This window comes from Aulonocara stuartgranti (assembly GCF_965226115.1).
Source record: "Aulonocara stuartgranti genome assembly, chromosome: 22".
NCBI lineage: Eukaryota > Metazoa > Chordata > Actinopteri > Cichliformes > Cichlidae > Aulonocara > Aulonocara stuartgranti.
This window is the reverse complement of record NC_138957.1, coordinates 1548860-1564164: the sequence shown is the minus strand read 5'-3', so window position 1 is coordinate 1564164 and position 15305 is coordinate 1548860. Positions and strand designations below refer to the sequence as shown.

Genomic DNA, 15305 nt, shown 5'->3' with positions numbered 1-15305 from the left:
GTGTATATAAAAGTGGAAAGTACGCTAAGGCTGCAGCTAGGACTGGGCAATATGGCCCAAAATTCATATCTCAATATTCTTTAGCTGGATGGCGATCTACGATATATATCTCGATATTTTTTTAAGCCATAAAGCAAGAACAAACAGAGAGTTCTTAGTCAAAGCTGTGTCCCAGATGTCACACAGGCACTTTTATTAACATACAGCGCAGATGTGCATGAAAAAAAATAAATTATCAGCATTTATTAAATAATAATGCTGCATAAATAAAATAAAACTATGTTGTTTTTGTGCATAACAAAGAGCTCACAACTGTGCAGTCAAAATGTAAACTAAAAGACGCTAACTGTTAGCGCGGTTAGCGCAGTCAGCTCGCTGTCCATCCCCACGCACGGGGCGATCCGCGGTAACAGAGATTTGCCGTGTTAATGCAGTTATGCCGTTAACGTCATTTTAACCAGATTAACGCTACCAGCATTAAAATAATAATCTCCAAATGTTTTCTTTTTACCGAGCAGCTCCTCTTTGACAGCTGCCGTGTCCATCTTGTGCTGCCTGCAGGTGAAGCGATGGGCGAGGCAGAGTAATGCTGCGCAGAGACAAAAGTGGACGAAAGAGAGGCAAACTTGCAACTCCACAAGTATAAATATAACGTAACACAGACTATATCGATATAAACGATGTTGTCAGATCTTATATCTCGTATAAAAATATATCAATATATTTAAAAACTCGATATATCGCCCAGTCCTAGATGCAGTACATCCCATGACTCTGTTTTTGTTTTGCTTTCCTCTCAGACTGTTTATGAATACAAGTGCATACACAGACACTGTACAGCCTTCATAAGTAAAGCCAGTATACACTGTAGAAATAACACCTGCCTAAAACAGCGTGTGCTGTCATCTTGGGTAAAAAAAGTTGTCCTTATAACTTGCTGTAATAAATTGTTGTCACCTGTGATTGCAGCAAACAGTGAGCTAACACAACAGAGCTGCAGCTGACTCTGAGCTGCAGTTTCAGCTGCACCTGAATGAATGCATGTGCATGAAATCTGTAGACACTACATACTAATCAGGGCTGTGCACTGTTGTTTTGAATAGACGGCAGTATTAAAACAATTACTGTCTGTCAGATGAAAGTGTGGCAGCAACGTTTCCCAGTGCAGATGTGAAAAACACACATACACACTCCTGTTTGCAGACACAACATCAGCTGTAAGTCTGATTACGAGTGATTAGTGTTTCATTGGAGAGGGATGATCACCACTGCCCTGCACTGAATGTGTTCCTCTCACTCATCAGACCAGCTTCTCTCCTGTAGGCGTCTTTCATCTTTCCCCGTGATCTCAGCATGAAGTTAACAAATGATTTGTTTCTGCTTCCCTGCACATGTTGTGTTGTCATCACTATGATATTCATGGCCATTGTTGACTTCAAGGCTGCACACAGAGAAAAAAGACAAATGGATCCATTGCAAGGCAGCCAGTCCAAAAAGGAAATCCAAATTATAGAAGGGAAGAGCTTTCCCACCTTGTGTCTGCTTCAGCGTGAGGTTTGGATTTCAACTGTACCTACGCTTTAGTTAAATATTTCATTCCAATGTTCAAAACCTTACTGGGACCCTACTGGGATTTCATAGCTAGACTGTGATTATCATCTTAGTTTGTCATTACTCTCCCAAATCTCAGTGTGTGTTTCCTTGTGTTTTCGTAGGTGTTTCTCTGGGGGAGCTCAGCAGCTCCTCAGCACGGCCCCGAGTCAGACTTGACTTATTTTGGTAAGACCTTCATGTTGCTTCATTTTGCACAGTCAGAGTCCTGCAGCTTGCAGAATGCCAATACACAGCATCTCACACACACACACACACACACACACACACACACACACACACACACACACGTACACACACACACGCACACACACACACACACACACACACACACAATTAAACTCAAATCTTTGTTTATATCTTAGCCTAAGTCATTATGTGCCACAGCAGGCTCTGTTTATTCTGTTTGTTGCCTGTGTGTGTGTGTGTGTGTGTGTGTGTGTGTGTGTGTGTGTGTGTACATGTGTGTGTGTGTGTGTGTGTGTGTGTGTGTGTGTGTGTGTGTGTGTGTGTGTGTGTGTGTGTGTGGGTTGATCTGATATCCTCGTGTTGGTGTTGTTCCCAGATCATCATACTAAATGTTGTTCCAGGATCAACATTGCAAGTGACCAATCAGAATGTTGTGACGTCATACTCTTGCGACTTCGGGAAAAAACGGCATAAAACAAAAAACTGTACTAAAGCTGCGTGAAACCGCCTCTGTCCGCCGATCAACGGACCCTGACCCTAACCCTAACCGTAACCCTTTAATAAACGGTAAGCAGAATTGATATTGTCCTTGCAACATTGGAATTTCATAAATGCACGAATGGCTTGGCGCGCAAAAGAATAACGTCACAACAATGTGATTGGTCACTTGCAATGTTGAACCTGGAACAACATTTTCATGATGGTCTGGGAACAACACCAACACGAGGATATCAGATCATCCGTGTGTGTGTGTGTGTGTACGTGTGTGTGTGTGTGTGTGTGTGTGTGTGTGTGTGTACGTGTGTGTGTGTGTGTGTGTGTACGTGTGTGTGTGTGTACGTGTGTGTGTGTGTGTGTGTGTGTGTGTGTACGTGGTAAATAAAATTGGACATACATCAGCTGAAGAACTCGATGTCAAACATATTGTCATGTTTACCTGCTTCTGCTTCTTCTAACGTTTGTCCTCCACTAACAGTCCAATCCGATCGTATGTAACGATAAATGAACTAACTGTGGTTCCACCATGACAAAAGCAAACATAGTTCTAGTCCTAATAATAATAATAGTCCTATGGATAGCTGCATTCTTCATGAAGACATGAAATATAGACAGGTATGCTTGTGTCAGCACTGCAGTTCATTCAACAAAATAAAGGCTTGACAAAAGCTGTGGCGGTATCACTGCACACAACATGACTATTGCAGGTGCTATAATGGGCCCAGAACATCGGTCAGCGCATAGACCGTTTAGAAGAAGCATCAAAAAACGTTCTTGTAAAGTCTCCTTACAAAGTCTTTGGTGTCTTGAGATCAGATGTGATGAGCACGAGGTAGATCCTCTGTCACAAATCATCAGCCCTGGATGATCCTCTCTCCTGACCATCATTTAGAAAAGTTTTATTCTACATACCAGATGTTGACATGTGTTGGGTCATTGTCGTGCTGGACGACCCGTCCGTTCCCCGTCTCCAGTGTTACAGCGCGTGGCCCCGTCCGCTGGCCCCTCGGTGCGGTGAGGTTGTCCTGTATCCTTGGCAGAAAAGCAGCTCCAAAGCATATTTCCACCCTTGTGCTTGGCTATGAGGATTGTGTTCTTTGGGTCATACTTGGCATTTTCTGTCCTCCAAGCGGATCCGCTTGAGTCGGTGGCAGAGAGCTTGATTTTGGTTTCATCTGACCGTAGCGCTTTCTACCAAGCCACCTCTGAATCATTTAGACAAGCTGCCAAATACCAGTGGTGCATTGTGCACATTCACAATCCTGTCCCTGGTGTCCTTTGACAGCTCTCTGGTCTGTGATAGGTGGAGAGGTTGGAATGGAAGAAATTCATTATGTGGACACAGAATGAGTTGAGATCAAGAGTGTCTGTCACTGACTGACTGTAACAAGTCGATGGGAGCAAGAATTCTGGCCAGGAGATCAAATACTGGCTGTCTGCTTTGTGTTGATGGTCTGTCTCTCTCTAAATTACCATTAAAAACTACAGACTGGTTTTGTTTTTTTAATGAGCAAATTTTAAAGTTCACCAGGGGATCAAGTAATTATTTCCCTCACTGTGTCTTTATGTCACGAACAGCGACTGAGCACATGGATTCATCACATTTGGTGAGGTGAAGGCGCAGAGCTTTGTTCTCCTGTCTGCAGGACAATAAGGCTTTTTTGCAACCACAGATGTCCCTGATGGACATTTAAAAGAGTTTAGGGCACATTTGCTTCAGTGTCTCTTTTCAGACTCTGAAATTGTATCAATATTTTATACTTGGTTGTTGTGAAAGGACATATTTTAACTGAAACCATACTATAAAGTGGAACAAATCTGTCAACCTGAAGGTAATTTTGATTCAAAATCAAAATCACAGACACGTGTCTACAAATAGCAGGCTGCAGCTAACTCGTTTGGGTGGAAGTCCGGTGGTTTATGCTACTGTGCTACCAAGCCTGCTAATTAGACAAGCCTGTGTAAGCTTTTATTCACCATAGCAGGGTGCTAGGCTGCAGTGCTACATTGCACATTAAAGAATGATGCTAAGGTTAGGAGGAGGCTGCCATCAAACATATGAAAACATATAAAAACGAGCGATTCCTGATTGTTCTCTTTTATTCTTACTGTAGCTCAGGAGACAGAGCAGCTCAGCTTCTTATCGAAAGGTTCGTGCTCCAGTCCAAGTGTCCCGTTACTCTGTGCCGCGTTGATCAGAGTGTGAATGTTAGGAAGAACTGGGGGGGAAAGGTTCTTGTATAAGTTGGGTGTGAATGGATGAATGAGGCATGTTGTATGAAGGGCTTTACCATATCACTGATTCATAAATGCAAATTATTAGCTGTAAGTTGAATTAATGAAGTTATGGTTACAGTGCATTTTGGATTTAATGACTGAAACATTTCATAGGATAAGTAATATGCTGATATTATTTGCAGTGATGAAACGGAATAAGAGTGAAATCATAGTCACCCAGTTTCTTTTTATTAAATCAATAAAAGGTTTTAATCAAGAAGCAGGTCGTGATACTAAGCTCTGGCTGTACTTCACGGTAATTATGTCAGATAACATTTCATGTAAATCAGAAGGGACCTGAAAGTTACGTTCCTCACTAAAGTAGGGCTGGGTATCCTCACTGATTTCAAGAATCGATCCGATTTGATTTGATTTGATTCGGGGAAATTTTGCCTCAGACAGTCAGAAATATTATAATTCTGATCACTTATCAGTACATATCTATATTTTTATATCTATAAAAAGAAAGCTGACACTTGCGAGACTTTTATCAGAGGTGTGAGCGTCACAGCAGAGGCCTCTGTGCTGAAGTAGCTGAGGATAAAACAGAACAACATGAAGGCAGTTTTCCTGGCCTGGGTTACAGAGTTACAGAGGTTTAGAGACACAGCATTTTGCAATTCTGCATAATCTTAAAAAGTTTAAATTTGTTCAGTATTGAACAGCAGAAATGAGGCTTTCTTTTCAGAAGTAAGTAAAAAAAAAGAAAGAAAAAAAACAGTCTGCATTCCAAGTTTCCTTGGGTCAGATGCTACTGCCCAAATACAAGTTCAGTAAATATCTCCCTGCACTAGCTGCCTGTGACTAATCTAACATCCTCTAATTAAAAGAAACATAGATTTCAGTCAGCAGTTGTTTGGACAGTTATCTAAAGCCACCAGCTACAGTCACAGACTTCTGCAACCATATAATTGAAGCTGTGGCCATTCCAGCATGATGTACAGTATATTGCAAGCAGGAAATACAACAGTAAGTACAGTACGTACAGTAAGTATAGAACACAGTTTTCTAAGTAAATATTTTTGTATTATATATTTGTAAAGGTGCTATTGATGTGAAATGTTGGTAACAACCCATCCAAAGAAATCAAATCCATAAATTAACTTATAATAATAAGAAATGAAACAGGGGGAAAGTATTGAACACGTGAAGAAAGGGAGGTGCAAACAGGCAGGACAGTCATGACACCAGCAGAAATGAGAAAGTAAGGCTGGTTCAGTCCCAACTGATGGTCATTACCAACACGTCACACAAGAAACATCTCATGATGGCCAACAGAAAGACAGATGCAATTATTTTAAAGAAAACGATGAGCTGTGCACTCAACTAACATGGCCTGTACATGCGCTCACTCATGCAGGATCCATCGCACTTAGACAAGCCTGTGAGATACGGGGAGGATATAGTCTGGTCAAAACCGAACGCTTTGGATGCTGTAATGCACACCGTGGTTGGAGGCCAAAAGGCTCTCATCCCCAAAACACCGTACCAACAGTGACGTTTGGAGGTGTGAACATCATAGTGTGAGGCGACACTGGCACGTGTCATAATCAACGTTCCCTGTAATGTTTCACGTGTCTGAACACACAAACTCCCTGAGCGTCCCCTTGGACCACTGTGAGCAACAGCAGACGTGTGCACTGTGGTCACGCCAGCATCCGATCCATCCAAGTTACATGTATTTAAAGTAATCAAATTACAGCATTTATGTTAGACTACTTTTAATTAACTGCTTTAGCCCACTTACAATGAAAATTATAAAAATCGTGTTCCTGTCCTGTGCAGCATGTTAACACTATTGGAAGGAAAAATAACTTCAACTCCAATTTTGAAAACACAACTTTCTTTCTTTTTTTTTATTAAATAAAGCTCTGACTGTATTCTGAGTCTGTGGTCTGGGAGAGAGTCTGTAACTCTGTCTGCAAAATACAGTAAATAATGACCAATGTTGGGATATTAATTATATAGTTACTACTTCAAAAAAGTTACTGAGTTTTGCAAACAACAAAGTGTTTTGCAGCTGTTTACCTAAAAATGCAGCCAAGGTGTTTTTAATAAACATTTCAAACTATTCACAGAACAATCAGCTGTTCTGCATCAAATCTGATGCCACACAAATTATTTGTGCCGCTCCAAAAATAATTTCTGTCCACTATGAGATGAAGGAGAACAACAGCCTGATACCTGCAGGCCTGACAGCAGCAGATGTGTCACTGCTGTAACACCTGTAACACTCAGCAGGCGCCTCATTGTTCTGACACACACAACACTACTGACTACACTACACACTAACTACACACTAACTACACACTAACTACACACTAACTACACACTAACTACACACTGACTACACACTAACTACACACTAACTACACACTAACTACACACTGACTACACACTAACTACACACTGACTACACACTGACTACACACTGACTACACACTGACTACACACTAACTACACACTAACTACACACTAACTACACACTAACTACACACTAACTACACACTAACTACACACTGACTACACACTGACTACACACTAACTACACACTAACTACACACTAACTACACACTGACTACACACTAACTACACACTGACTACACACTGACTACACACTGACTACACACTAACTACACACTGACTACACACTAACTACACACTGACTACACACTGACTACACACTAACTACACACTAACTACACACTAACTACACACTAACTACACACTGACTACACACTAACTACACACTAACTACACACTAACTACACACTGACTACACACTAACTACACACTGACTACACACTGACTACACACTAACTACACACTAACTACACACTGACTACACACTGACTACACACTAACTACACACTGACTACACACTGACTACACACTAACTACACACTGACTACACACTGACTACACACTGACTACACACTAACTACACACTAACTACACACTGACTACACACTAACTACACACTAACTACACACTGACTACACACTGACTACACACTAACTACACACTGACTACACACTGACTACACACTAACTACACACTAACTACACACTGACTACACACTAACTACACACTAACTACACACTGACTACACACTGACTACACACTAACTACACACTGACTACACACTGACTACACACTAACTACACACTAACTACACACTGACTACACACTAACTACACACTAACTACACACTGACTACACACTGACTACACACTAACTACACACTGACTACACACTGACTACACACTGACTACACACTAACTACACACTAACTACACACTAACTACACACTAACTACACACTGACTACATACTGACTACACACTGACTACACACTGACTACACACTAACTACACACTGACTACACACTAACTACACACTAACTACACACTGACTACACACTGACTACACACTGACTACACACTAACTACACACTACGTGGTTTTACGTGGCCGATCAACACAATTTATAAACTGGTATAAAGTCCACACTTTGTCCGTCAGTTGTTCCGTCTGTCCTGCTCACATCTCCAATGGTTGTACACGTTGTCATTAACGTGGCTTCACTCCACATCAGCCGCTTTGCTAAAACACCGGTGTCGGCACATAAGGACGCTGTCATAGCCTGTCAGCCACGCTGATTAGCTGCGTATATACGAATGTGAATCACATCATTGGCTGGACTTTGGGATAAGGTAGCATCGTTCTGATCCCATACGGGAGCAGCCAGTCACTGACTCACACTGCAAACAGAATTGTGTTAGGATGCCTGGGTCGTTGACCCAGGGTTTTGAGTTTATTGTATTATTTATCATTTCTATTCTTTGGTTTCTTCGTTAGAGTTCTGTCTTATGGTTTATGTCTCTGTGTAATCCTTAGTTGCTATATCCTCGTGTCCAGTCAGTGTCTGTCTGCCCTGGTCCCATGTCTTTGTTCCCTTTGTTGTAGTGCCTGCATGTGAGTCTGTGTCTTTAGTCCAGTCTGTGTTATGTTTCCTGTTTTATTTTGAAGGTCCATGTCTGATGTTAATGTATCTGGTTTTGCTTCCTTTGTCTCGTCAGGCCTGATTTGCCCCAGCTGTGTTTCCCTCCTGTTACCCATTCCCTGATTGCTCCCTCTGTGTATTTAAGCCCTGTGTTTCAGTTTGTCCGTGTTGGGATCTACCCTTATCTTGCTGTGTGTTCTGTCAGTCTTCTGGTGTAAGTTTATTTTGATATATCCAGTTATTCTGCATTTGAGTTTAGCATTAAAGCTGTTTTGAGTTCAAGTTTTGCCTCCGAGTGTCGGCACCTTGGGTCCTATTCCTGCCTGCACACAGCTGTTCATAAAAAATTGTTAAAGTTTTAATTTCAATTCAGGTTAAAAAAAATTTGTGTGCGCAACGCAGATTTTCTGTACACAGAGACCAGCAGTGCGCAATTACGCACGCGCGCAGCTTAGAGGGAACATTGGTCATTATGTATATTATGGTAAATGGCCTGCATTTGTATAGCGCTTCACACATTCAGTCATTCACACATTCACACACTGGTGATGGCAGCTACATTATAGCCACAGCCACCCTGGGGCGCACTGACAGAGGCGAGGCTGCCGGACACTGGCGCCACCGGGCCCTCTGACCACCACCAGTAGGCAACGGGTGAAGTGTCTTGCCCAAGGATATTTGGCATGAAGCCAGGAGGCAACCTGGGATCAAACCACCGATCTTATGATTAGTGGCTGACCTGCTCTGCCACCTGAGCTACCCAGTATTATTGTATATTAATAATAAAAATGAAGGGATGATTAATGGAAGAATGTACTGAGACAATCTTGATAAAAATCTGCTGCCAGGATGATGAAGCTGAAACAATGATGGGCATTTCAGTGATCCCAAACACATCCAAGGGAACGCTCAGCTGGTTTTACAGAAAGAAAATAAAGCATGGCCCAGCCAATCAACTCCAACTGAAACTCTGTGGAAGGACTGAAGCTTGGGGTTTATAGGACTGTTTATGTGGCCGAATGGGCCGAAATCACACCTGAACAATGCATGTGCATCGTGTTACCAGCATCTGGTGAGAGTTTCAGGTCAGAGGCACCTTTAGAAATGCATTTACTTAGAAACTTAAAGACGTGTATAGTACCTGTTTTACCTGCTGTACACATGACTGTGTGGCGGGCGTGGTTGTGGTCAATCCAAGGTGCAGGCACCTGCCGTGCCCCAGCCGCTCCCACCTGAGGAGTGGGTATGGTCGCTGAGGCAGGCTGCACCTTGGCTGGTCGCACCCTGGGGGCCTGCACGGGGGCCTGAACAGTCCGGACCTCCTCCACACCCACGCCACCGGGGGACGCTGGTGGGGTGGTGTCGGCCAGGACTGGATCCGAGCTGCCAGATTCTTAATCACCTCCATATGGTGCTCGGTCTGGTCCTGCAGCGTGACACCGCTGCCTGCTCCTGTTGCTGCCTGTCCTGGGTTTCGGCACCACTTAAGTGAATGCACAGCAGACCTGACCACATGTCCATGCTTTCCAGCATCTTTTATTCGCCACACGATTTACGCACACGGTTGCTGTACACACACAGTGGCCGCAGCTCTCCCACTGCCAGCCGTACTCGCATCAACAATAAACCCCACACTCAGGACCAAGTACCATTTATGCAGGTCGGCGTGATGAACCGATGCAGCTCCAGTGCGTCAGCTCCCAATGCAGCCGTGCCACAACCACGCCTGCCAACGTCTGTCTATTAAAAATGAAGCCTAACAGATGGGTTGTGTCTCTCTGAGGAGATTAGTAAGTGAAAATAAAAAGGTTTCACTTAAATAGGAATATTTATTGATGATGACTTTAGGCACCAAATATCATTCATGGGTCTGCAGGTGACTGGCAGCTCCAGCTGTCATCCATGATGTGTGTTCTTGCTGCTGAGCATGACTTATTGGTCCCATTGCTCCCAGTAGATTATTCGGACCTACTCAACTCACGGTGCACGCAGTATAACAAACCACAGTGGGCAGCCTCTGTGTACAGAGAATTTAATGTAATATGATAAGTGCACTGGAGACTTGATCATTCAGCTGATTCTTCTGTCAGCTTGAATTCTTTAATGAAAGCACCATCTGCTCTCCCTTGTGTGATGCAGGTTGCCATGATGATGAGCGTGTATCACGTCGCATTGTGTGTTGCAGCTTTGTAAATCAAGTATTAGAGCTCCAGGCGTAGTGGCCGTCCGATGAAGATGGACTCTTATCTAAATGCCAGTTCAAATAACATGCATATTGGTCAATATGACGGTTATTGTTGACTGTTCCTTGTAAGTGCTGATTCATGATGCATGATGTAAACTGAAGACTGGGCAGGGCTGACATTTGGCTTTAGATAAGGCTTTTTCAAAACAACCACAGTTATCATTTTTATTATCATTTATTTGTCTGTTTTGTGCATTAGTTTAAATTGTCAAGCGACACAAATTCAGTGCAGAGATGAACTGTTGAACTATGGTTGAACTGTGAAAGCTACACGGTTGTTTTACTATCAAAATGAGTAAAAACTGACAATCCTGCCTCCGAAGCAGTTAGCAGCAAACTATACTTGAACCTCAGGTGACCAAGCTCTTATATACAACAAGTATAACTGGTCGTTTATGCTCCCATTATTATTTTATGCAGGAATACTGTTTTATCACCCCTATACTTTATCTGTGACAGATATTCTAACATTTAAAAATTCTGTTAACATTGTTTCACCGATTACGTTCATAATTTTTGTGGACAGATTGTCTCGGGGCAGCCTGAGGCTGAAGGTGTTGTGTTTCGTGGCCATATGATCTCATGTCTGATGTATGCAGGTGATGTGTGTAGCGGCCAGAATGAGAATTAGCACGTTTGAGATCATCGTCCTCAGACAGAAAAATTCCCCGTGCCATCTCCGTGTTGGTGTCCGAGGCAGAAGAGTTCAAGTATCTGGAGGACGCTCACAAGTATGAAAAGGATAAATGGGAAATGACGGCGAGATTGGACACTGTAATGGTCTGGTGTGGTGAAGAGAGAGCTGTGTGTGAAAGTGTTCTCACTCTCACATAAGGCCACAAGTAGCAAGTGAGGCCACATGGGCTGTGACAACAAACAACGAGGTCTTCATTGTTGGACCGTTTTTTAAATCCTTTATTTCCAGGCTTATTTCAAATATTTTATGCGTGAACCCTTAAAATGAGAAAAGTTAAAATGAGATGCCCTATAACAGAATAATTAGAAGGTAATTTAAAAAACAGAAGTTGCTATAAAATCAAAGAAATATATTTCTCACAACTTCAGTCACCCTGACTATGCCAGTGGGCCAATTCATGGAAAAAAGAGAGAAATTCTTGTTTGTGTTGTTGCTCGAAAATGTCAAAACGTGATTCTGTGGATGCACCACCCACAGACATCTTATTTGGGTGTTGGTGGGTCTTTGAAGAGGCTCCACCTGGAGTCTCCATAGTTCTCCTGGGAGACTTTAACAATTTGACAGAGACCTGGAGATGCATGATGGAAGGAAGAGTCTTGAGTTCTGTGCTAGGCATGGGTTGGCCATAACAAACACCATGCTCAAGCACAAGATGTGCATAGTGTACATGGCAATGATCGACTTTGCTGTTGTATCATCTGATAAGAGCAGACCTGTTATTTGATCACTGCCTAGTGAGTTAAATCAAAGGGCAGGGCGGCTGCTAGACGAAGCTGAAGCTGAAGAAAGCAGCGACAGTATTAAAGGGCCAAAAGGACGTCAGCAGAGGAGGTCACAGAAGAGGACTTTTGGGAGCCCTGTTCTGGCAAGCTCTCTGTGGACTCAGGAAGGGAAACCAGGGCTTGGCTCAAGCTGTGCTCAGCCAGAGGGAAGAACTGGTGACCCAGATTTGGGATATTGTTTAGCAGTGGAAAAAGGACTTTGATGATCCGAGGCAAAACTTCCAGTATAGAGAAGGCAGAGCCTGAAAACTCATGGGAAGCCACATCTATCACACTGACAGAGGTCGCTGCGTTAGTTAAGAAGCTCCCTGGTAGCAGCGCTGGTCGAGATTCACTTTGAGAGTCACTGTTTCACTGTAATGGAGAGAGTCAAAATATCAATCTAAATTGCAGACAAAGCACATTACAGTTGCATGTTATTCAATGAAATGAAATAAAATTCAGTGATGTCCTATAACCCAACAACTACAATCAATCAATTACAAATACTCCGTGTTCATAAAGCACACCTGTCCACAGACTTCATTTCTTCCATTCCAACCTCCCCACCTCCATGGCCAGACCAGAAAGTCAATGAAAAACATTGTAGACCACAAGAAGCAAGAAGCCTGGTGAAAAAGTGACAACTGTGACAACAGAGATGCAAGAAAAAAAGACTTTAAATTGCTTTTGGTTTGACTCCATACAAAATCTTGCCTCATGGGGTGAGGATGATGAGAAAGGTCAGGGATCAGCCCGAAACCGCTTGGGTGGAGCCTGATCAGTGATCCCAATGATGGCAGTTGGGACTACAACCAAAAACTGATAACACACTACGCCTTAATGAATTGAAATCTTGCAGCATCCACCAGGTCATGTGCCTAAGAAAGCTCAGGTATAGGCCCAACTTAAACTTTCCAGTGAATATTCAAATGACTCAGAGAAGCCATGACGGAGTGGCCGAGCCAGTCTCCAGACCTCAGGTCTGTAGGTGCAGAGAGCTGAAGCTTCAAGTGTCCAAGCGACAGCCAAGAAACCTGAAAGATTTCATTCCTATAAAGAGGAGTGGGCCAGATTCTCGCTGAGATGTTCGCAAACCTAGAGACCAACTACAAGAAACGTCTTACCACTGTGCTTGTCAACACGGTTTCTCCAAAAGTAGTAATGATACTCAAATTATGACTTTGGTATCATTATTTTTTTGTGGATTTTTGGTTGATATACAGTTTGAACTTACGTTAAAAGTTAGAGACTGTTCATTTCTTGGTAAGTGAGCAAACTTTTAAGTTATAGGGTGAGGAGCTCAGACATCCAGAGGGATCTTAGAGTATAGCTGCTGCTCCTGTGTGTTAATAGGTGGGTTTGGTAAGGATGCTTCCTGAGTACTTCCCTTGGGAGACTTTCCAGGTAAGTGGAAGATAACAGATGGATGGACAGTTGCAAGTAGAAACATGTAGCGGTGGTCATAAATTACTGCACTTGGACACTTGATGATTGATTGATTTTTGTGCTGGTAGTCAACTCAGACACAGAAAAGGAGCTACTGACCAAACCAAAACGAGACCCGGGCTACTGAACTTGCCAAAAGAATAATTAGCTGGACTACAGTACAAGGAAATGAATTAAGGTGTGACCAAACTACACTTTGATAGTGACCGTGCTTATGACAGTAATGGCATGTTTACATTTCAGCACTTGTAAAAGTTGGCATGAATGTTAATGTAAGCAAACCTGGAAATGCATTGTATGATTTTGTGCTGCTCTGTTAGCTAAACACCACTGCAACGGCTTTAAGTGTGTGCAGCAAACCTTTGATCCAGACTTTCATGCAGCTTCAGTTTCTGTCAGCTGGGTCTGGTTTGAAGGACGCATGTGGTGACGGTACATTACAGATAGAAAACTTGTTTAAAAGTGGAGCACGGTGATGCACGAGCATGCTTTTCATTTATTTTGTGTCTCTTGCGTATCCGTTACCCTCTGCCTAAAGGTTTTACAAGGTAATTACACTGGAAGAAAATAAGGAAAACTAACTAATAACAGACAATGAAGATAATGAAGGGAAATTAAAATGCTCAGCAGTTAAAATCTGCAATTCTCCAGTTCAATGCTGAGAGAACAAGGTTACAAGTTCAGACAGCTGAACTTTTATATAAAAGTATAAAGGAAATAAAAATGGACAATGAAATGCCTCATTTAGTACTCGTCAGTAACTATCAGTTAATCTGGTCCTTGGATGATAGCAGCGAGGAAGTGTACAGCATGTGCCCTATTACAGGCCTATTTCCTGTTTCCTGCCTTACCTCAGGATTCTGAACACATACATGTAAGTCACATCTCGTTCTTTATAGCCACTCTGTTTTCCCTCTGTTGTTGCCTCAGATGTGTCTGTGGCCTGGCTGTAAGTGACAGGTGGTCGAGCAGGTCACCTACTAACTGGAAGGTTGGTGGTTCAATCCCAGTCTGCTCCAGTCTGCATGCCAAATATGGCCATGTTGCTCTCCGATGCATCCATCGGAGTGTGAATGTTAGATAGGAAGCAGCATAGAAAAAAACGTGAATGTGCAAGTTGTGTAAAACGCTTTGAGTGCTCAGAGTAAGAACCAGCATTTCAGAGTGATGGTACCTGATGTAGTGTTGGTTTGTTAGTGTGTCTATCTGGACATTTTGGAGAAGAAATTATTTTTAACACCAACAGTAATAAGGTTGAATAAGATAAACACCATCAGTAGTCACACAGTGTGAGGCTTTTTGGTGTCCACTTCCATGTTACACCCAAACTGAAAGTAATTCATGGAAATCTATCGAATCCTTAATTCAGACTTCAGATTGTGGAAAAGCAGCAGTACTTACCTTCACCAAAGGTTCTCCATAAACAAGGACTGATGCTGAAACCATACCACAGCACAGGAGTTACGATTTTATCATGTTTTTAAGGCTCTAATCAATTCGTAAGGGTCTGATTGTTATAGCTGATAAATATACACATATTCACAAAGGCTTATTTAGGATTGTAAACAAGACCC

General features: G+C 42.6%; 1 protein-coding gene across 2 annotated transcripts in view; it reads left to right on the top strand.

Annotated features, from left to right (window-relative positions):
- thrb (thyroid hormone receptor beta) overlaps window positions 1-15305 on the top strand; it is a 116458-nt gene that overhangs the window by 70537 nt on the left and 30616 nt on the right. For both annotated transcript variants that reach the window (XM_082521596.1, XM_082521595.1), the window contains exon 2: window positions 1716-1779. The gene's annotated coding sequence lies outside the window, so the exon portion shown is untranslated. The remainder of the gene's footprint in view (window positions 1-1715; window positions 1780-15305) is intronic.